The sequence below is a fragment of the Schistocerca cancellata genome, chromosome 1 (assembly GCF_023864275.1).
Source record: "Schistocerca cancellata isolate TAMUIC-IGC-003103 chromosome 1, iqSchCanc2.1, whole genome shotgun sequence".
Taxonomy (NCBI): Eukaryota; Metazoa; Arthropoda; class Insecta; order Orthoptera; family Acrididae; genus Schistocerca; species Schistocerca cancellata.
In genome coordinates, this window is record NC_064626.1 from 117,337,585 (window position 1) to 117,358,056 (window position 20,472).

Consider the following 20,472-nt stretch of genomic DNA (forward strand, 5'->3'; position numbering starts at 1 on the left):
ACTACATTAAGTATGATTCCCGCCTATAACTGACGGCGAGAGAGATGCATCATCTGTCCACTTCTCATCGAAGCACACTGTCACCAAGCAATGGCTGACGCTTCGAGCACGGCATGGAATTGCCAGGGAGGTGATGCAGCTAACGTTCCTGGTAAATGTGCTAACAGGGCACACACGTCCGTTGGAGTGTATACATATGATGGGGACCGGCTGTGACACAGCAGTCAACCAAAGTCAAAAAATGTGACTAATCGTACAGTGTTCCCAGTGTGTCGTTTACCACTTTGTGAGTGGATGCTGTTCTAAAGAGCGCAATTCCCATTTATCTGTAAGCAGCGCACGTGAGCGAATCTAATAGCAGGACTGTGTTACTACGATTGTACAGAGCAACTCTGTCAATACGCAGGTGTTTCAATCAGTAGAGCCATGGTAAACAGAGCGATTCGGAGCGATGTATCGTGTCTGTTACATAAATAATGAGTCTTTGATGTAATTGCTTCAGAGAAATATGAAAGTAAGCCTATCAGAAAAGTAACGCGAGACATGTAGCACGGGTCATGTCTTGCAGAATCTCTTACATCTGAGACCGTCACTTGCACAGCGTCCCTTTGGCGCAGAGGATAGCGCGTTGGACTTCTAATCCAAAGGTCGTGGGTTCGATCCCCACAAGGGACGGGCAATTTTTAAAAATGTGTGCCAATCACGAGATGGGAATTGACATATGGGTAACCACAAGCGTCTTCAAAAGGTGAAAATTGTTGTGACTTCAGTTCTATGCTTAAATATGTTAACCTTACACATACAAGCAAAATTCTCGTAGATCCATGACGCTGCTATGTGTAAATGCTGTAAAAGCGGAACCATATCTTCACGCCCCTGTTCACGGGAATTTTCTTTCAATACCCAATTTTTACCTACAGATAGAAATATAGCAATAGAACGCACATTTTGTACAGAAACAAATACAGTGAAGAGTGAAATAATTTTGTATTACTTCACGAGTCAATGTATGTAATCCCAGTCATGATCTTTAATTCTTCCAGCCCAAGGTGAGAGGGTTTCAGTTTTCTCGGCCACAAGTGAGAAAAGTAGACAGTTTCACAACAAGATATTGTACTATGGTTCCTTAACTGTTCCCAGTAAGCAATGGCACTCTGTATCTATAGAAACGGCGGCAATTTTCGCTTCAGCACAGGGGGCTTTTACTGGAGACTGCCAGGAGTGGACTTGGTGGATGCATGAAGGGAGAAGACCAGACACAGATGTCTGACGCTCCGCTGACGCTTGCAGAAAACTACATTAAGTATGATTCCCGCCTATAACTGACGGCGAGAGAGATGCATCATCTGTCCACTTCTCATCGAAGCACACTGTCACCAAGCAATGGCTGACGCTTCGAGCACGGCATGGAATTGCCAGGGAGGTGATGCAGCTAACGTTCCTGGTAAATGTGCTAACAGGGCACACACGTCCGTTGGAGTGTATACATATGATGGGGACCGGCTGTGACACAGCAGTCAACCAAAGTCAAAAAATGTGACTAATCGTACAGTGTTCCCAGTGTGTCGTTTACCACTTTGTGAGTGGATGCTGTTCTAAAGAGCGCAATTCCCATTTATCTGTAAGCAGCGCACGTGAGCGAATCTAATAGCAGGACTGTGTTACTACGATTGTACAGAGCAACTCTGTCAATACGCAGGTGTTTCAATCAGTAGAGCCATGGTAAACAGAGCGATTCGGAGCGATGTATCGTGTCTGTTACATAAATAATGAGTCTTTGATGTAATTGCTTCAGAGAAATATGAAAGTAAGCCTATCAGAAAAGTAACGCGAGACATGTAGCACGGGTCATGTCTTGCAGAATCTCTTACATCTGAGACCGTCACTTGCACAGCGTCCCTTTGGCGCAGAGGATAGCGCGTTGGACTTCTAATCCAAAGGTCGTGGGTTCGATCCCCACAAGGGACGGGCAATTTTTAAAAATGTGTGCCAATCACGAGATGGGAATTGACATATGGGTAACCACAAGCGTCTTCAAAAGGTGAAAATTGTTGTGACTTCAGTTCTATGCTTAAATATGTTAACCTTACACATACAAGCAAAATTCTCGTAGATCCATGACGCTGCTATGTGTAAATGCTGTAAAAGCGGAACCATATCTTCACGCCCCTGTTCACGGGAATTTTCTTTCAATACCCAATTTTTACCTACAGATAGAAATATAGCAATAGAACGCACATTTTGTACAGAAACAAATACAGTGAAGAGTGAAATAATTTTGTATTACTTCACGAGTCAATGTATGTAATCCCAGTCATGATCTTTAATTCTTCCAGCCCAAGGTGAGAGGGTTTCAGTTTTCTCGGCCACAAGTGAGAAAAGTAGACAGTTTCACAACAAGATATTGTACTATGGTTCCTTAACTGTTCCCAGTAAGCAATGGCACTCTGTATCTATAGAAACGGCGGCAATTTTCGCTTCAGCACAGGGGGCTTTTACTGGAGACTGCCAGGAGTGGACTTGGTGGATGCATGAAGGGAGAAGACCAGACACAGATGTCTGACGCTCCGCTGACGCTTGCAGAAAACTACATTAAGTATGATTCCCGCCTATAACTGACGGCGAGAGAGATGCATCATCTGTCCACTTCTCATCGAAGCACACTGTCACCAAGCAATGGCTGACGCTTCGAGCACGGCATGGAATTGCCAGGGAGGTGATGCAGCTAACGTTCCTGGTAAATGTGCTAACAGGGCACACACGTCCGTTGGAGTGTATACATATGATGGGGACCGGCTGTGACACAGCAGTCAACCAAAGTCAAAAAATGTGACTAATCGTACAGTGTTCCCAGTGTGTCGTTTACCACTTTGTGAGTGGATGCTGTTCTAAAGAGCGCAATTCCCATTTATCTGTAAGCAGCGCACGTGAGCGAATCTAATAGCAGGACTGTGTTACTACGATTGTACAGAGCAACTCTGTCAATACGCAGGTGTTTCAATCAGTAGAGCCATGGTAAACAGAGCGATTCGGAGCGATGTATCGTGTCTGTTACATAAATAATGAGTCTTTGATGTAATTGCTTCAGAGAAATATGAAAGTAAGCCTATCAGAAAAGTAACGCGAGACATGTAGCACGGGTCATGTCTTGCAGAATCTCTTACATCTGAGACCGTCACTTGCACAGCGTCCCTTTGGCGCAGAGGATAGCGCGTTGGACTTCTAATCCAAAGGTCGTGGGTTCGATCCCCACAAGGGACGGGCAATTTTTAAAAATGTGTGCCAATCACGAGATGGGAATTGACATATGGGTAACCACAAGCGTCTTCAAAAGGTGAAAATTGTTGTGACTTCAGTTCTATGCTTAAATATGTTAACCTTACACATACAAGCAAAATTCTCGTAGATCCATGACGCTGCTATGTGTAAATGCTGTAAAAGCGGAACCATATCTTCACGCCCCTGTTCACGGGAATTTTCTTTCAATACCCAATTTTTACCTACAGATAGAAATATAGCAATAGAACGCACATTTTGTACAGAAACAAATACAGTGAAGAGTGAAATAATTTTGTATTACTTCACGAGTCAATGTATGTAATCCCAGTCATGATCTTTAATTCTTCCAGCCCAAGGTGAGAGGGTTTCAGTTTTCTCGGCCACAAGTGAGAAAAGTAGACAGTTTCACAACAAGATATTGTACTATGGTTCCTTAACTGTTCCCAGTAAGCAATGGCACTCTGTATCTATAGAAACGGCGGCAATTTTCGCTTCAGCACAGGGGGCTTTTACTGGAGACTGCCAGGAGTGGACTTGGTGGATGCATGAAGGGAGAAGACCAGACACAGATGTCTGACGCTCCGCTGACGCTTGCAGAAAACTACATTAAGTATGATTCCCGCCTATAACTGACGGCGAGAGAGATGCATCATCTGTCCACTTCTCATCGAAGCACACTGTCACCAAGCAATGGCTGACGCTTCGAGCACGGCATGGAATTGCCAGGGAGGTGATGCAGCTAACGTTCCTGGTAAATGTGCTAACAGGGCACACACGTCCGTTGGAGTGTATACATATGATGGGGACCGGCTGTGACACAGCAGTCAACCAAAGTCAAAAAATGTGACTAATCGTACAGTGTTCCCAGTGTGTCGTTTACCACTTTGTGAGTGGATGCTGTTCTAAAGAGCGCAATTCCCATTTATCTGTAAGCAGCGCACGTGAGCGAATCTAATAGCAGGACTGTGTTACTACGATTGTACAGAGCAACTCTGTCAATACGCAGGTGTTTCAATCAGTAGAGCCATGGTAAACAGAGCGATTCGGAGCGATGTATCGTGTCTGTTACATAAATAATGAGTCTTTGATGTAATTGCTTCAGAGAAATATGAAAGTAAGCCTATCAGAAAAGTAACGCGAGACATGTAGCACGGGTCATGTCTTGCAGAATCTCTTACATCTGAGACCGTCACTTGCACAGCGTCCCTTTGGCGCAGAGGATAGCGCGTTGGACTTCTAATCCAAAGGTCGTGGGTTCGATCCCCACAAGGGACGGGCAATTTTTAAAAATGTGTGCCAATCACGAGATGGGAATTGACATATGGGTAACCACAAGCGTCTTCAAAAGGTGAAAATTGTTGTGACTTCAGTTCTATGCTTAAATATGTTAACCTTACACATACAAGCAAAATTCTCGTAGATCCATGACGCTGCTATGTGTAAATGCTGTAAAAGCGGAACCATATCTTCACGCCCCTGTTCACGGGAATTTTCTTTCAATACCCAATTTTTACCTACAGATAGAAATATAGCAATAGAACGCACATTTTGTACAGAAACAAATACAGTGAAGAGTGAAATAATTTTGTATTACTTCACGAGTCAATGTATGTAATCCCAGTCATGATCTTTAATTCTTCCAGCCCAAGGTGAGAGGGTTTCAGTTTTCTCGGCCACAAGTGAGAAAAGTAGACAGTTTCACAACAAGATATTGTACTATGGTTCCTTAACTGTTCCCAGTAAGCAATGGCACTCTGTATCTATAGAAACGGCGGCAATTTTCGCTTCAGCACAGGGGGCTTTTACTGGAGACTGCCAGGAGTGGACTTGGTGGATGCATGAAGGGAGAAGACCAGACACAGATGTCTGACGCTCCGCTGACGCTTGCAGAAAACTACATTAAGTATGATTCCCGCCTATAACTGACGGCGAGAGAGATGCATCATCTGTCCACTTCTCATCGAAGCACACTGTCACCAAGCAATGGCTGACGCTTCGAGCACGGCATGGAATTGCCAGGGAGGTGATGCAGCTAACGTTCCTGGTAAATGTGCTAACAGGGCACACACGTCCGTTGGAGTGTATACATATGATGGGGACCGGCTGTGACACAGCAGTCAACCAAAGTCAAAAAATGTGACTAATCGTACAGTGTTCCCAGTGTGTCGTTTACCACTTTGTGAGTGGATGCTGTTCTAAAGAGCGCAATTCCCATTTATCTGTAAGCAGCGCACGTGAGCGAATCTAATAGCAGGACTGTGTTACTACGATTGTACAGAGCAACTCTGTCAATACGCAGGTGTTTCAATCAGTAGAGCCATGGTAAACAGAGCGATTCGGAGCGATGTATCGTGTCTGTTACATAAATAATGAGTCTTTGATGTAATTGCTTCAGAGAAATATGAAAGTAAGCCTATCAGAAAAGTAACGCGAGACATGTAGCACGGGTCATGTCTTGCAGAATCTCTTACATCTGAGACCGTCACTTGCACAGCGTCCCTTTGGCGCAGAGGATAGCGCGTTGGACTTCTAATCCAAAGGTCGTGGGTTCGATCCCCACAAGGGACGGGCAATTTTTAAAAATGTGTGCCAATCACGAGATGGGAATTGACATATGGGTAACCACAAGCGTCTTCAAAAGGTGAAAATTGTTGTGACTTCAGTTCTATGCTTAAATATGTTAACCTTACACATACAAGCAAAATTCTCGTAGATCCATGACGCTGCTATGTGTAAATGCTGTAAAAGCGGAACCATATCTTCACGCCCCTGTTCACGGGAATTTTCTTTCAATACCCAATTTTTACCTACAGATAGAAATATAGCAATAGAACGCACATTTTGTACAGAAACAAATACAGTGAAGAGTGAAATAATTTTGTATTACTTCACGAGTCAATGTATGTAATCCCAGTCATGATCTTTAATTCTTCCAGCCCAAGGTGAGAGGGTTTCAGTTTTCTCGGCCACAAGTGAGAAAAGTAGACAGTTTCACAACAAGATATTGTACTATGGTTCCTTAACTGTTCCCAGTAAGCAATGGCACTCTGTATCTATAGAAACGGCGGCAATTTTCGCTTCAGCACAGGGGGCTTTTACTGGAGACTGCCAGGAGTGGACTTGGTGGATGCATGAAGGGAGAAGACCAGACACAGATGTCTGACGCTCCGCTGACGCTTGCAGAAAACTACATTAAGTATGATTCCCGCCTATAACTGACGGCGAGAGAGATGCATCATCTGTCCACTTCTCATCGAAGCACACTGTCACCAAGCAATGGCTGACGCTTCGAGCACGGCATGGAATTGCCAGGGAGGTGATGCAGCTAACGTTCCTGGTAAATGTGCTAACAGGGCACACACGTCCGTTGGAGTGTATACATATGATGGGGACCGGCTGTGACACAGCAGTCAACCAAAGTCAAAAAATGTGACTAATCGTACAGTGTTCCCAGTGTGTCGTTTACCACTTTGTGAGTGGATGCTGTTCTAAAGAGCGCAATTCCCATTTATCTGTAAGCAGCGCACGTGAGCGAATCTAATAGCAGGACTGTGTTACTACGATTGTACAGAGCAACTCTGTCAATACGCAGGTGTTTCAATCAGTAGAGCCATGGTAAACAGAGCGATTCGGAGCGATGTATCGTGTCTGTTACATAAATAATGAGTCTTTGATGTAATTGCTTCAGAGAAATATGAAAGTAAGCCTATCAGAAAAGTAACGCGAGACATGTAGCACGGGTCATGTCTTGCAGAATCTCTTACATCTGAGACCGTCACTTGCACAGCGTCCCTTTGGCGCAGAGGATAGCGCGTTGGACTTCTAATCCAAAGGTCGTGGGTTCGATCCCCACAAGGGACGGGCAATTTTTAAAAATGTGTGCCAATCACGAGATGGGAATTGACATATGGGTAACCACAAGCGTCTTCAAAAGGTGAAAATTGTTGTGACTTCAGTTCTATGCTTAAATATGTTAACCTTACACATACAAGCAAAATTCTCGTAGATCCATGACGCTGCTATGTGTAAATGCTGTAAAAGCGGAACCATATCTTCACGCCCCTGTTCACGGGAATTTTCTTTCAATACCCAATTTTTACCTACAGATAGAAATATAGCAATAGAACGCACATTTTGTACAGAAACAAATACAGTGAAGAGTGAAATAATTTTGTATTACTTCACGAGTCAATGTATGTAATCCCAGTCATGATCTTTAATTCTTCCAGCCCAAGGTGAGAGGGTTTCAGTTTTCTCGGCCACAAGTGAGAAAAGTAGACAGTTTCACAACAAGATATTGTACTATGGTTCCTTAACTGTTCCCAGTAAGCAATGGCACTCTGTATCTATAGAAACGGCGGCAATTTTCGCTTCAGCACAGGGGGCTTTTACTGGAGACTGCCAGGAGTGGACTTGGTGGATGCATGAAGGGAGAAGACCAGACACAGATGTCTGACGCTCCGCTGACGCTTGCAGAAAACTACATTAAGTATGATTCCCGCCTATAACTGACGGCGAGAGAGATGCATCATCTGTCCACTTCTCATCGAAGCACACTGTCACCAAGCAATGGCTGACGCTTCGAGCACGGCATGGAATTGCCAGGGAGGTGATGCAGCTAACGTTCCTGGTAAATGTGCTAACAGGGCACACACGTCCGTTGGAGTGTATACATATGATGGGGACCGGCTGTGACACAGCAGTCAACCAAAGTCAAAAAATGTGACTAATCGTACAGTGTTCCCAGTGTGTCGTTTACCACTTTGTGAGTGGATGCTGTTCTAAAGAGCGCAATTCCCATTTATCTGTAAGCAGCGCACGTGAGCGAATCTAATAGCAGGACTGTGTTACTACGATTGTACAGAGCAACTCTGTCAATACGCAGGTGTTTCAATCAGTAGAGCCATGGTAAACAGAGCGATTCGGAGCGATGTATCGTGTCTGTTACATAAATAATGAGTCTTTGATGTAATTGCTTCAGAGAAATATGAAAGTAAGCCTATCAGAAAAGTAACGCGAGACATGTAGCACGGGTCATGTCTTGCAGAATCTCTTACATCTGAGACCGTCACTTGCACAGCGTCCCTTTGGCGCAGAGGATAGCGCGTTGGACTTCTAATCCAAAGGTCGTGGGTTCGATCCCCACAAGGGACGGGCAATTTTTAAAAATGTGTGCCAATCACGAGATGGGAATTGACATATGGGTAACCACAAGCGTCTTCAAAAGGTGAAAATTGTTGTGACTTCAGTTCTATGCTTAAATATGTTAACCTTACACATACAAGCAAAATTCTCGTAGATCCATGACGCTGCTATGTGTAAATGCTGTAAAAGCGGAACCATATCTTCACGCCCCTGTTCACGGGAATTTTCTTTCAATACCCAATTTTTACCTACAGATAGAAATATAGCAATAGAACGCACATTTTGTACAGAAACAAATACAGTGAAGAGTGAAATAATTTTGTATTACTTCACGAGTCAGTGTATGTAATCCCAGTCATGATCTTTAATTCTTGCAGCCCAAGGTGAGAGGGTTTCAGTTTTCTCGGCCACAAGTGAGAAAAGTAGACAGTTTCACAACAAGATATTGTACTATGGTTCCTTAACTGTTCCCAGTAAGCAATGGCACTCTGTATCTATAGAAACGGCGGCAATTTTCGCTTCAGCACAGGGGGCTTTTACTGGAGACTGCCAGGAGTGGACTTGGTGGATGCATGAAGGGAGAAGACCAGACACAGATGTCTGACGCTCCGCTGACGCTTGCAGAAAACTACATTAAGTATGATTCCCGCCTATAACTGACGGCGAGAGAGATGCATCATCTGTCCACTTCTCATCGAAGCACACTGTCACCAAGCAATGGCTGACGCTTCGAGCACGGCATGGAATTGCCAGGGAGGTGATGCAGCTAACGTTCCTGGTAAATGTGCTAACAGGGCACACACGTCCGTTGGAGTGTATACATATGATGGGGACCGGCTGTGACACAGCAGTCAACCAAAGTCAAAAAATGTGACTAATCGTACAGTGTTCCCAGTGTGTCGTTTACCACTTTGTGAGTGGATGCTGTTCTAAAGAGCGCAATTCCCATTTATCTGTAAGCAGCGCACGTGAGCGAATCTAATAGCAGGACTGTGTTACTACGATTGTACAGAGCAACTCTGTCAATACGCAGGTGTTTCAATCAGTAGAGCCATGGTAAACAGAGCGATTCGGAGCGATGTATCGTGTCTGTTACATAAATAATGAGTCTTTGATGTAATTGCTTCAGAGAAATATGAAAGTAAGCCTATCAGAAAAGTAACGCGAGACATGTAGCACGGGTCATGTCTTGCAGAATCTCTTACATCTGAGACCGTCACTTGCACAGCGTCCCTTTGGCGCAGAGGATAGCGCGTTGGACTTCTAATCCAAAGGTCGTGGGTTCGATCCCCACAAGGGACGGGCAATTTTTAAAAATGTGTGCCAATCACGAGATGGGAATTGACATATGGGTAACCACAAGCGTCTTCAAAAGGTGAAAATTGTTGTGACTTCAGTTCTATGCTTAAATATGTTAACCTTACACATACAAGCAAAATTCTCGTAGATCCATGACGCTGCTATGTGTAAATGCTGTAAAAGCGGAACCATATCTTCACGCCCCTGTTCACGGGAATTTTCTTTCAATACCCAATTTTTACCTACAGATAGAAATATAGCAATAGAACGCACATTTTGTACAGAAACAAATACAGTGAAGAGTGAAATAATTTTGTATTACTTCACGAGTCAATGTATGTAATCCCAGTCATGATCTTTAATTCTTCCAGCCCAAGGTGAGAGGGTTTCAGTTTTCTCGGCCACAAGTGAGAAAAGTAGACAGTTTCACAACAAGATATTGTACTATGGTTCCTTAACTGTTCCCAGTAAGCAATGGCACTCTGTATCTATAGAAACGGCGGCAATTTTCGCTTCAGCACAGGGGGCTTTTACTGGAGACTGCCAGGAGTGGACTTGGTGGATGCATGAAGGGAGAAGACCAGACACAGATGTCTGACGCTCCGCTGACGCTTGCAGAAAACTACATTAAGTATGATTCCCGCCTATAACTGACGGCGAGAGAGATGCATCATCTGTCCACTTCTCATCGAAGCACACTGTCACCAAGCAATGGCTGACGCTTCGAGCACGGCATGGAATTGCCAGGGAGGTGATGCAGCTAACGTTCCTGGTAAATGTGCTAACAGGGCACACACGTCCGTTGGAGTGTATACATATGATGGGGACCGGCTGTGACACAGCAGTCAACCAAAGTCAAAAAATGTGACTAATCGTACAGTGTTCCCAGTGTGTCGTTTACCACTTTGTGAGTGGATGCTGTTCTAAAGAGCGCAATTCCCATTTATCTGTAAGCAGCGCACGTGAGCGAATCTAATAGCAGGACTGTGTTACTACGATTGTACAGAGCAACTCTGTCAATACGCAGGTGTTTCAATCAGTAGAGCCATGGTAAACAGAGCGATTCGGAGCGATGTATCGTGTCTGTTACATAAATAATGAGTCTTTGATGTAATTGCTTCAGAGAAATATGAAAGTAAGCCTATCAGAAAAGTAACGCGAGACATGTAGCACGGGTCATGTCTTGCAGAATCTCTTACATCTGAGACCGTCACTTGCACAGCGTCCCTTTGGCGCAGAGGATAGCGCGTTGGACTTCTAATCCAAAGGTCGTGGGTTCGATCCCCACAAGGGACGGGCAATTTTTAAAAATGTGTGCCAATCACGAGATGGGAATTGACATATGGGTAACCACAAGCGTCTTCAAAAGGTGAAAATTGTTGTGACTTCAGTTCTATGCTTAAATATGTTAACCTTACACATACAAGCAAAATTCTCGTAGATCCATGACGCTGCTATGTGTAAATGCTGTAAAAGCGGAACCATATCTTCACGCCCCTGTTCACGGGAATTTTCTTTCAATACCCAATTTTTACCTACAGATAGAAATATAGCAATAGAACGCACATTTTGTACAGAAACAAATACAGTGAAGAGTGAAATAATTTTGTATTACTTCACGAGTCAATGTATGTAATCCCAGTCAAGATCTTTAATTCTTCCAGCCCAAGGTGAGAGGGTTTCAGTTTTCTCGGCCACAAGTGAGAAAAGTAGACAGTTTCACAACAAGATATTGTACTATGGTTCCTTAACTGTTCCCAGTAAGCAATGGCACTCTGTATCTATAGAAACGGCGGCAATTTTCGCTTCAGCACAGGGGGCTTTTACTGGAGACTGCCAGGAGTGGACTTGGTGGATGCATGAAGGGAGAAGACCAGACACAGATGTCTGACGCTCCGCTGACGCTTGCAGAAAACTACATTAAGTATGATTCCCGCCTATAACTGACGGCGAGAGAGATGCATCATCTGTCCACTTCTCATCGAAGCACACTGTCACCAAGCAATGGCTGACGCTTCGAGCACGGCATGGAATTGCCAGGGAGGTGATGCAGCTAACGTTCCTGGTAAATGTGCTAACAGGGCACACACGTCCGTTGGAGTGTATACATATGATGGGGACCGGCTGTGACACAGCAGTCAACCAAAGTCAAAAAATGTGACTAATCGTACAGTGTTCCCAGTGTGTCGTTTACCACTTTGTGAGTGGATGCTGTTCTAAAGAGCGCAATTCCCATTTATCTGTAAGCAGCGCACGTGAGCGAATCTAATAGCAGGACTGTGTTACTACGATTGTACAGAGCAACTCTGTCAATACGCAGGTGTTTCAATCAGTAGAGCCATGGTAAACAGAGCGATTCGGAGCGATGTATCGTGTCTGTTACATAAATAATGAGTCTTTGATGTAATTGCTTCAGAGAAATATGAAAGTAAGCCTATCAGAAAAGTAACGCGAGACATGTAGCACGGGTCATGTCTTGCAGAATCTCTTACATCTGAGACCGTCACTTGCACAGCGTCCCTTTGGCGCAGAGGATAGCGCGTTGGACTTCTAATCCAAAGGTCGTGGGTTCGATCCCCACAAGGGACGGGCAATTTTTAAAAATGTGTGCCAATCACGAGATGGGAATTGACATATGGGTAACCACAAGCGTCTTCAAAAGGTGAAAATTGTTGTGACTTCAGTTCTATGCTTAAATATGTTAACCTTACACATACAAGCAAAATTCTCGTAGATCCATGACGCTGCTATGTGTAAATGCTGTAAAAGCGGAACCATATCTTCACGCCCCTGTTCACGGGAATTTTCTTTCAATACCCAATTTTTACCTACAGATAGAAATATAGCAATAGAACGCACATTTTGTACAGAAACAAATACAGTGAAGAGTGAAATAATTTTGTATTACTTCACGAGTCAGTGTATGTAATCCCAGTCATGATCTTTAATTCTTGCAGCCCAAGGTGAGAGGGTTTCAGTTTTCTCGGCCACAAGTGAGAAAAGTAGACAGTTTCACAACAAGATATTGTACTATGGTTCCTTAACTGTTCCCAGTAAGCAATGGCACTCTGTATCTATAGAAACGGCGGCAATTTTCGCTTCAGCACAGGGGGCTTTTACTGGAGACTGCCAGGAGTGGACTTGGTGGATGCATGAAGGGAGAAGACCAGACACAGATGTCTGACGCTCCGCTGACGCTTGCAGAAAACTACATTAAGTATGATTCCCGCCTATAACTGACGGCGAGAGAGATGCATCATCTGTCCACTTCTCATCGAAGCACACTGTCACCAAGCAATGGCTGACGCTTCGAGCACGGCATGGAATTGCCAGGGAGGTGATGCAGCTAACGTTCCTGGTAAATGTGCTAACAGGGCACACACGTCCGTTGGAGTGTATACATATGATGGGGACCGGCTGTGACACAGCAGTCAACCAAAGTCAAAAAATGTGACTAATCGTACAGTGTTCCCAGTGTGTCGTTTACCACTTTGTGAGTGGATGCTGTTCTAAAGAGCGCAATTCCCATTTATCTGTAAGCAGCGCACGTGAGCGAATCTAATAGCAGGACTGTGTTACTACGATTGTACAGAGCAACTCTGTCAATACGCAGGTGTTTCAATCAGTAGAGCCATGGTAAACAGAGCGATTCGGAGCGATGTATCGTGTCTGTTACATAAATAATGAGTCTTTGATGTAATTGCTTCAGAGAAATATGAAAGTAAGCCTATCAGAAAAGTAACGCGAGACATGTAGCACGGGTCATGTCTTGCAGAATCTCTTACATCTGAGACCGTCACTTGCACAGCGTCCCTTTGGCGCAGAGGATAGCGCGTTGGACTTCTAATCCAAAGGTCGTGGGTTCGATCCCCACAAGGGACGGGCAATTTTTAAAAATGTGTGCCAATCACGAGATGGGAATTGACATATGGGTAACCACAAGCGTCTTCAAAAGGTGAAAATTGTTGTGACTTCAGTTCTATGCTTAAATATGTTAACCTTACACATACAAGCAAAATTCTCGTAGATCCATGACGCTGCTATGTGTAAATGCTGTAAAAGCGGAACCATATCTTCACGCCCCTGTTCACGGGAATTTTCTTTCAATACCCAATTTTTACCTACAGATAGAAATATAGCAATAGAACGCACATTTTGTACAGAAACAAATACAGTGAAGAGTGAAATAATTTTGTATTACTTCACGAGTCAATGTATGTAATCCCAGTCATGATCTTTAATTCTTCCAGCCCAAGGTGAGAGGGTTTCAGTTTTCTCGGCCACAAGTGAGAAAAGTAGACAGTTTCACAACAAGATATTGTACTATGGTTCCTTAACTGTTCCCAGTAAGCAATGGCACTCTGTATCTATAGAAACGGCGGCAATTTTCGCTTCAGCACAGGGGGCTTTTACTGGAGACTGCCAGGAGTGGACTTGGTGGATGCATGAAGGGAGAAGACCAGACACAGATGTCTGACGCTCCGCTGACGCTTGCAGAAAACTACATTAAGTATGATTCCCGCCTATAACTGACGGCGAGAGAGATGCATCATCTGTCCACTTCTCATCGAAGCACACTGTCACCAAGCAATGGCTGACGCTTCGAGCACGGCATGGAATTGCCAGGGAGGTGATGCAGCTAACGTTCCTGGTAAATGTGCTAACAGGGCACACACGTCCGTTGGAGTGTATACATATGATGGGGACCGGCTGTGACACAGCAGTCAACCAAAGTCAAAAAATGTGACTAATCGTACAGTGTTCCCAGTGTGTCGTTTACCACTTTGTGAGTGGATGCTGTTCTAAAGAGCGCAATTCCCATTTATCTGTAAGCAGCGCACGTGAGCGAATCTAATAGCAGGACTGTGTTACTACGATTGTACAGAGCAACTCTGTCAATACGCAGGTGTTTCAATCAGTAGAGCCATGGTAAACAGAGCGATTCGGAGCGATGTATCGTGTCTGTTACATAAATAATGAGTCTTTGATGTAATTGCTTCAGAGAAATATGAAAGTAAGCCTATCAGAAAAGTAACGCGAGACATGTAGCACGGGTCATGTCTTGCAGAATCTCTTACATCTGAGACCGTCACTTGCACAGCGTCCCTTTGGCGCAGAGGATAGCGCGTTGGACTTCTAATCCAAAGGTCGTGGGTTCGATCCCCACAAGGGACGGGCAATTTTTAAAAATGTGTGCCAATCACGAGATGGGAATTGACATATGGGTAACCACAAGCGTCTTCAAAAGGTGAAAATTGTTGTGACTTCAGTTCTATGCTTAAATATGTTAACCTTACACATACAAGCAAAATTCTCGTAGATCCATGACGCTGCTATGTGTAAATGCTGTAAAAGCGGAACCATATCTTCACGCCCCTGTTCACGGGAATTTTCTTTCAATACCCAATTTTTACCTACAGATAGAAATATAGCAATAGAACGCACATTTTGTACAGAAACAAATACAGTGAAGAGTGAAATAATTTTGTATTACTTCACGAGTCAGTGTATGTAATCCCAGTCATGATCTTTAATTCTTGCAGCCCAAGGTGAGAGGGTTTCAGTTTTCTCGGCCACAAGTGAGAAAAGTAGACAGTTTCACAACAAGATATTGTACTATGGTTCCTTAACTGTTCCCAGTAAGCAATGGCACTCTGTATCTATAGAAACGGCGGCAATTTTCGCTTCAGCACAGGGGGCTTTTACTGGAGACTGCCAGGAGTGGACTTGGTGGATGCATGAAGGGAGAAGACCAGACACAGATGTCTGACGCTCCGCTGACGCTTGCAGAAAACTACATTAAGTATGATTCCCGCCTATAACTGACGGCGAGAGAGATGCATCATCTGTCCACTTCTCATCGAAGCACACTGTCACCAAGCAATGGCTGACGCTTCGAGCACGGCATGGAATTGCCAGGGAGGTGATGCAGCTAACGTTCCTGGTAAATGTGCTAACAGGGCACACACGTCCGTTGGAGTGTATACATATGATGGGGACCGGCTGTGACACAGCAGTCAACCAAAGTCAAAAAATGTGACTAATCGTACAGTGTTCCCAGTGTGTCGTTTACCACTTTGTGAGTGGATGCTGTTCAAATAGCGCAATTCCCATTTATCTGTAAGCAGCGCACGTGAGCGAATCTAATAGCAGGACTGTGTTACTACGATTGTACAGAGCAACTCTGTCAATACGCAGGTGTTTCAATCAGTAGAGCCATGGTAAACAGAGCGATTCGGAGCGATGTATCGTGTCTGTTACATAAATAATGAGTCTTTGATGTAATTGCTTCAGAGAAATATGAAAGTAAGCCTATCAGAAAAGTAACGCGAGACATGTAGCACGGGTCATGTCTTGCAGAATCTCTTACATCTGAGACCGTCACTTGCACAGCGTCCCTTTGGCGCAGAGGATAGCGCGTTGGACTTCTAATCCAAAGGTCGTGGGTTCGATCCCCACAAGGGACGGGCAATTTTTAAAAATGTGTGCCAATCACGAGATGGGAATTGACATATGGGTAACCACAAGCGTCTTCAAAAGGTGAAAATTGTTGTGACTTCAGTTCTATGCTTAAATATGTTAACCTTACACATACAAGCAAAATTCTCGTAGATCCATGACGCTGCTATGTGTAAATGCTGTAAAAGCGGAACCATATCTTCACGCCCCTGTTCACGGGAATTTTCTTTCAATACCCAATTTTTACCTACAGATAGAAATATAGCAATAGAACGCACATTTTGTACAGAAACAAATACAGTGAAGAGTGAAATAATTTTGTATTACTTCACGAGTCAATGTATGTAATCCCAGTCATGATCTTTAATTCTTGCAGCCCAAGGTGAGAGGGTTTCAGTTTTCTCGGCCACAAGTGAGAAAAGTAGACAGTTTCACAACAAGATATTGTACTATGGTTCCTTAACTGTTCCGAGTAAGCAATGGCACTCTGTATCTATAGAAACGGCGGCAATTTTCGCTTCAGCACAGGGGGCTTTTACTGGAGACTGCCAGGAGTGGACTTGGTGGATGCATGAAGGGAGAAGACCAGACACAGATGTCTGACGCTCCGCTGACGCTTGCAGAAAACTACATTAAGTATGATTCCCGCCTATAACTGACGGCGAGAGAGATGCATCATCTGTCCACTTCTCATCGAAGCACACTGTCACCAAGCAATGGCTGACGCTTCGAGCACGGCATGGAATTGCCAGGGAGGTGATGCAGCTAACGTTCCTGGTAAATGTGCTAACAGGGCACACACGTCCGTTGGAGTGTATACATATGATGGGGACCGGCTGTGACACAGCAGTCAACCAAAGTCAAAAAATGTGACTAATCGTACAGTGTTCCCAGTGTGTCGTTTACCACTTTGTGAGTGGATGCTGTTCTAAAGAGCGCAATTCCCATTTATCTGTAAGCAGCGCACGTGAGCGAATCTAATAGCAGGACTGTGTTACTACGATTGTACAGAGCAACTCTGTCAATACGCAGGTGTTTCAATCAGTAGAGCCATGGTAAACAGAGCGATTCGGAGCGATGTATCGTGTCTGTTACATAAATAATGAGTCTTTGATGTAATTGCTTCAGAGAAATATGAAAGTAAGCCTATCAGAAAAGTAACGCGAGACATGTAGCACGGGTCATGTCTTGCAGAATCTCTTACATCTGAGACCGTCACTTGCACAGCGTCCCTTTGGCGCAGAGGATAGCGCGTTGGACTTCTAATCCAAAGGTCGTGGGTTCGATCCCCACAAGGGACGGGCAATTTTTAAAAATGTGTGCCAATCACGAGATGGGAATTGACATATGGGTAACCACAAGCGTCTTCAAAAGGTGAAAATTGTTGTGACTTCAGTTCTATGCTTAAATATGTTAACCTTACACATACAAGCAAAATTCTCGTAGATCCATGACGCTGCTATGTGTAAATGCTGTAAAAGCGGAACCATATCTTCACGCCCCTGTTCACGGGAATTTTCTTTCAATACCCAATTTTTACCTACAGATAGAAATATAGCAATAGAACGCACATTTTGTACAGAAACAAATACAGTGAAGAGTGAAATAATTTTGTATTACTTCACGAGTCAATGTATGTAATCCCAGTCATGATCTTTAATTCTTCCAGCCCAAGGTGAGAGGGTTTCAGTTTTCTCGGCCACAAGTGAGAAAAGTAGACAGTTTCACAACAAGATATTGTACTATGGTTCCTTAACTGTTCCCAGTAAGCAATGGCACTCTGTATCTATAGAAACGGCGGCAATTTTCGCTTCAGCACAGGGGGCTTTTACTGGAGACTGCCAGGAGTGGACTTGGTGGATGCATGAAGGGAGAAGACCAGACACAGATGTCTGACGCTCCGCTGACGCTTGCAGAAAACTACATTAAGTATGATTCCCGCCTATAACTGACGGCGAGAGAGATGCATCATCTGTCCACTTCTCATCGAAGCACACTGTCACCAAGCAATGGCTGACGCTTCGAGCACGGCATGGAATTGCCAGGGAGGTGATGCAGCTAACGTTCCTGGTAAATGTGCTAACAGGGCACACACGTCCGTTGGAGTGTATACATATGATGGGGACCGGCTGTGACACAGCAGTCAACCAAAGTCAAAAAATGTGACTAATCGTACAGTGTTCCCAGTGTGTCGTTTACCACTTTGTGAGTGGATGCTGTTCTAAAGAGCGCAATTCCCATTTATCTGTAAGCAGCGCACGTGAGCGAATCTAATAGCAGGACTGTGTTACTACGATTGTACAGAGCAACTCTGTCAATACGCAGGTGTTTCAATCAGTAGAGCCATGGTAAACAGAGCGATTCGGAGCGATGTATCGTGTCTGTTACATAAATAATGAGTCTTTGATGTAATTGCTTCAGAGAAATATGAAAGTAAGCCTATCAGAAAAGTAACGCGAGACATGTAGCACGGGTCATGTCTTGCAGAATCTCTTACATCTGAGACCGTCACTTGCACAGCGTCCCTTTGGCGCAGAGGATAGCGCGTTGGACTTCTAATCCAAAGGTCGTGGGTTCGATCCCCACAAGGGACGGGCAATTTTTAAAAATGTGTGCCAATCACGAGATGGGAATTGACATATGGGTAACCACAAGCGTCTTCAAAAGGTGAAAATTGTTGTGACTTCAGTTCTATGCTTAAATATGTTAACCTTACACATACAAGCAAAATTCTCGTAGATCCATGACGCTGCTATGTGTAAATGCTGTAAAAGCGGAACCATATCTTCACGCCCCTGTTCACGGGAATTTTCTTTCAATACCCAATTTTTACCTACAGATAGAAATATAGCAATAGAACGCACATTTTGTACAGAAACAAATACAGTGAAGAGTGAAATAATTTTGTATTACTTCACGAGTCAATGTATGTAATCCCAGTCATGATCTTTAATTCTTCCAGCCCAAGGTGAGAGGGTTTCAGTTTTCTCGGCCACAAGTGAGAAAAGTAGACAGTTTCACAACAAGATATTGTACTATGGTTCCTTAACTGTTCCCAGTAAGCAATGGCACTCTGTATCTATAGAAACGGCGGCAATTTTCGCTTCAGCACAGGGGGCTTTTACTGGAGACTGCCAGGAGTGGACTTGGTGGATGCATGAAGGGAGAAGACCAGACACAGATGTCTGACGCTCCGCTGACGCTTGCAGAAAACTACATTAAGTATGATTCCCGCCTATAACTGACGGCGAGAGAGATGCATCATCTGTCCACTTCTCATCGAAGCACACTGTCACCAAGCAATGGCTGACGCTTCGAGCACGGCATGGAATTGCCAGGGAGGTGATGCAGCTAACGTTCCTGGTAAATGTGCTAACAGGGCACACACGTCCGTTGGAGTGTATACATATGATGGGGACCGGCTGTGACACAGCAGTCAACCAAAGTCAAAAAATGTGACTAATCGTACAGTGTTCCCAGTGTGTCGTTTACCACTTTGTGAGTGGATGCTGTTCTAAAGAGCGCAATTCCCATTTATCTGTAAGCAGCGCACGTGAGCGAATCTAATAGCAGGACTGTGTTACTACGATTGTACAGAGCAACTCTGTCAATACGCAGGTGTTTCAATCAGTAGAGCCATGGTAAACAGAGCGATTCGGAGCGATGTATCGTGTCTGTTACATAAATAATGAGTCTTTGATGTAATTGCTTCAGAGAAATATGAAAGTAAGCCTATCAGAAAAGTAACGCGAGACATGTAGCACGGGTCATGTCTTGCAGAATCTCTTACATCTGAGACCGTCACTTGCACAGCGTCCCTTTGGCGCAGAGGATAGCCCGTTGGACTTCTAATCCAAAGGTCGTGGGTTCGATCCCCACAAGGGACGGGCAATTTTTAAAAATGTGTGCCAATCACGAGATGGGAATTGACATATGGGTAACCACAAGCGTCTTCAAAAGGTGAAAATTGTTGTGACTTCAGTTCTATGCTTAAATATGTTAACCTTACACATACAAGCAAAATTCTCGTAGATCCATGACGCTGCTATGTGTAAATGCTGTAAAAGCGGAACCATATCTTCACGCCCCTGTTCACGGGAATTTTCTTTCAATACCCAATTTTTACCTACAGATAGAAATATAGCAATAGAACGCACATTTTGTACAGAAACAAATACAGTGAAGAGTGAAATAATTTTGTATTACTTCACGAGTCAATGTATGTAATCCCAGTCATGATCTTTAATTCTTCCAGCCCAAGGTGAGAGGGTTTCAGTTTTCTCGGCCACA

The 20,472-nt window shown here is 44.1% G+C and overlaps 16 non-coding genes across 16 annotated transcripts; all 16 read left to right on the top strand.

The window, feature by feature from the left end:
• The first annotated feature begins 602 nt into the window (after positions 1-602).
• Positions 603-675, top strand: Trnar-ucu (transfer RNA arginine (anticodon UCU)). Its single transcript has one exon. It is a non-coding gene; the product is annotated as a tRNA-Arg (tRNA).
• A 1,220-nt stretch (positions 676-1,895) lies between these two features.
• Positions 1,896-1,968, top strand: Trnar-ucu (transfer RNA arginine (anticodon UCU)). The gene has a single exon. It is a non-coding gene; the product is annotated as a tRNA-Arg (tRNA).
• Positions 1,969-3,188: 1,220 nt separating this feature from the next.
• Positions 3,189-3,261, top strand: Trnar-ucu (transfer RNA arginine (anticodon UCU)). The gene has a single exon. It is a non-coding gene; the product is annotated as a tRNA-Arg (tRNA).
• Positions 3,262-4,481: 1,220 nt separating this feature from the next.
• Positions 4,482-4,554, top strand: Trnar-ucu (transfer RNA arginine (anticodon UCU)). The gene has a single exon. It is a non-coding gene; the product is annotated as a tRNA-Arg (tRNA).
• A 1,220-nt stretch (positions 4,555-5,774) lies between these two features.
• Positions 5,775-5,847, top strand: Trnar-ucu (transfer RNA arginine (anticodon UCU)). Its single transcript has one exon. It is a non-coding gene; the product is annotated as a tRNA-Arg (tRNA).
• Positions 5,848-7,067: 1,220 nt separating this feature from the next.
• Trnar-ucu (transfer RNA arginine (anticodon UCU)) lies at positions 7,068-7,140 on the top strand. The gene has a single exon. It is a non-coding gene; the product is annotated as a tRNA-Arg (tRNA).
• A 1,220-nt stretch (positions 7,141-8,360) lies between these two features.
• On the top strand, positions 8,361-8,433 carry Trnar-ucu (transfer RNA arginine (anticodon UCU)). The gene has a single exon. It is a non-coding gene; the product is annotated as a tRNA-Arg (tRNA).
• A 1,220-nt stretch (positions 8,434-9,653) lies between these two features.
• On the top strand, positions 9,654-9,726 carry Trnar-ucu (transfer RNA arginine (anticodon UCU)). Its single transcript has one exon. It is a non-coding gene; the product is annotated as a tRNA-Arg (tRNA).
• A 1,220-nt stretch (positions 9,727-10,946) lies between these two features.
• On the top strand, positions 10,947-11,019 carry Trnar-ucu (transfer RNA arginine (anticodon UCU)). Its single transcript has one exon. It is a non-coding gene; the product is annotated as a tRNA-Arg (tRNA).
• A 1,220-nt stretch (positions 11,020-12,239) lies between these two features.
• On the top strand, positions 12,240-12,312 carry Trnar-ucu (transfer RNA arginine (anticodon UCU)). The gene has a single exon. It is a non-coding gene; the product is annotated as a tRNA-Arg (tRNA).
• Positions 12,313-13,532: 1,220 nt separating this feature from the next.
• On the top strand, positions 13,533-13,605 carry Trnar-ucu (transfer RNA arginine (anticodon UCU)). Its single transcript has one exon. It is a non-coding gene; the product is annotated as a tRNA-Arg (tRNA).
• Positions 13,606-14,825: 1,220 nt separating this feature from the next.
• On the top strand, positions 14,826-14,898 carry Trnar-ucu (transfer RNA arginine (anticodon UCU)). The gene has a single exon. It is a non-coding gene; the product is annotated as a tRNA-Arg (tRNA).
• Positions 14,899-16,117: 1,219 nt separating this feature from the next.
• Positions 16,118-16,190, top strand: Trnar-ucu (transfer RNA arginine (anticodon UCU)). The gene has a single exon. It is a non-coding gene; the product is annotated as a tRNA-Arg (tRNA).
• A 1,220-nt stretch (positions 16,191-17,410) lies between these two features.
• Trnar-ucu (transfer RNA arginine (anticodon UCU)) lies at positions 17,411-17,483 on the top strand. The gene has a single exon. It is a non-coding gene; the product is annotated as a tRNA-Arg (tRNA).
• A 1,220-nt stretch (positions 17,484-18,703) lies between these two features.
• Positions 18,704-18,776, top strand: Trnar-ucu (transfer RNA arginine (anticodon UCU)). Its single transcript has one exon. It is a non-coding gene; the product is annotated as a tRNA-Arg (tRNA).
• Positions 18,777-19,996: 1,220 nt separating this feature from the next.
• Trnar-ucu (transfer RNA arginine (anticodon UCU)) lies at positions 19,997-20,069 on the top strand. Its single transcript has one exon. It is a non-coding gene; the product is annotated as a tRNA-Arg (tRNA).
• The last annotated feature ends 403 nt before the right edge of the window (positions 20,070-20,472 follow it).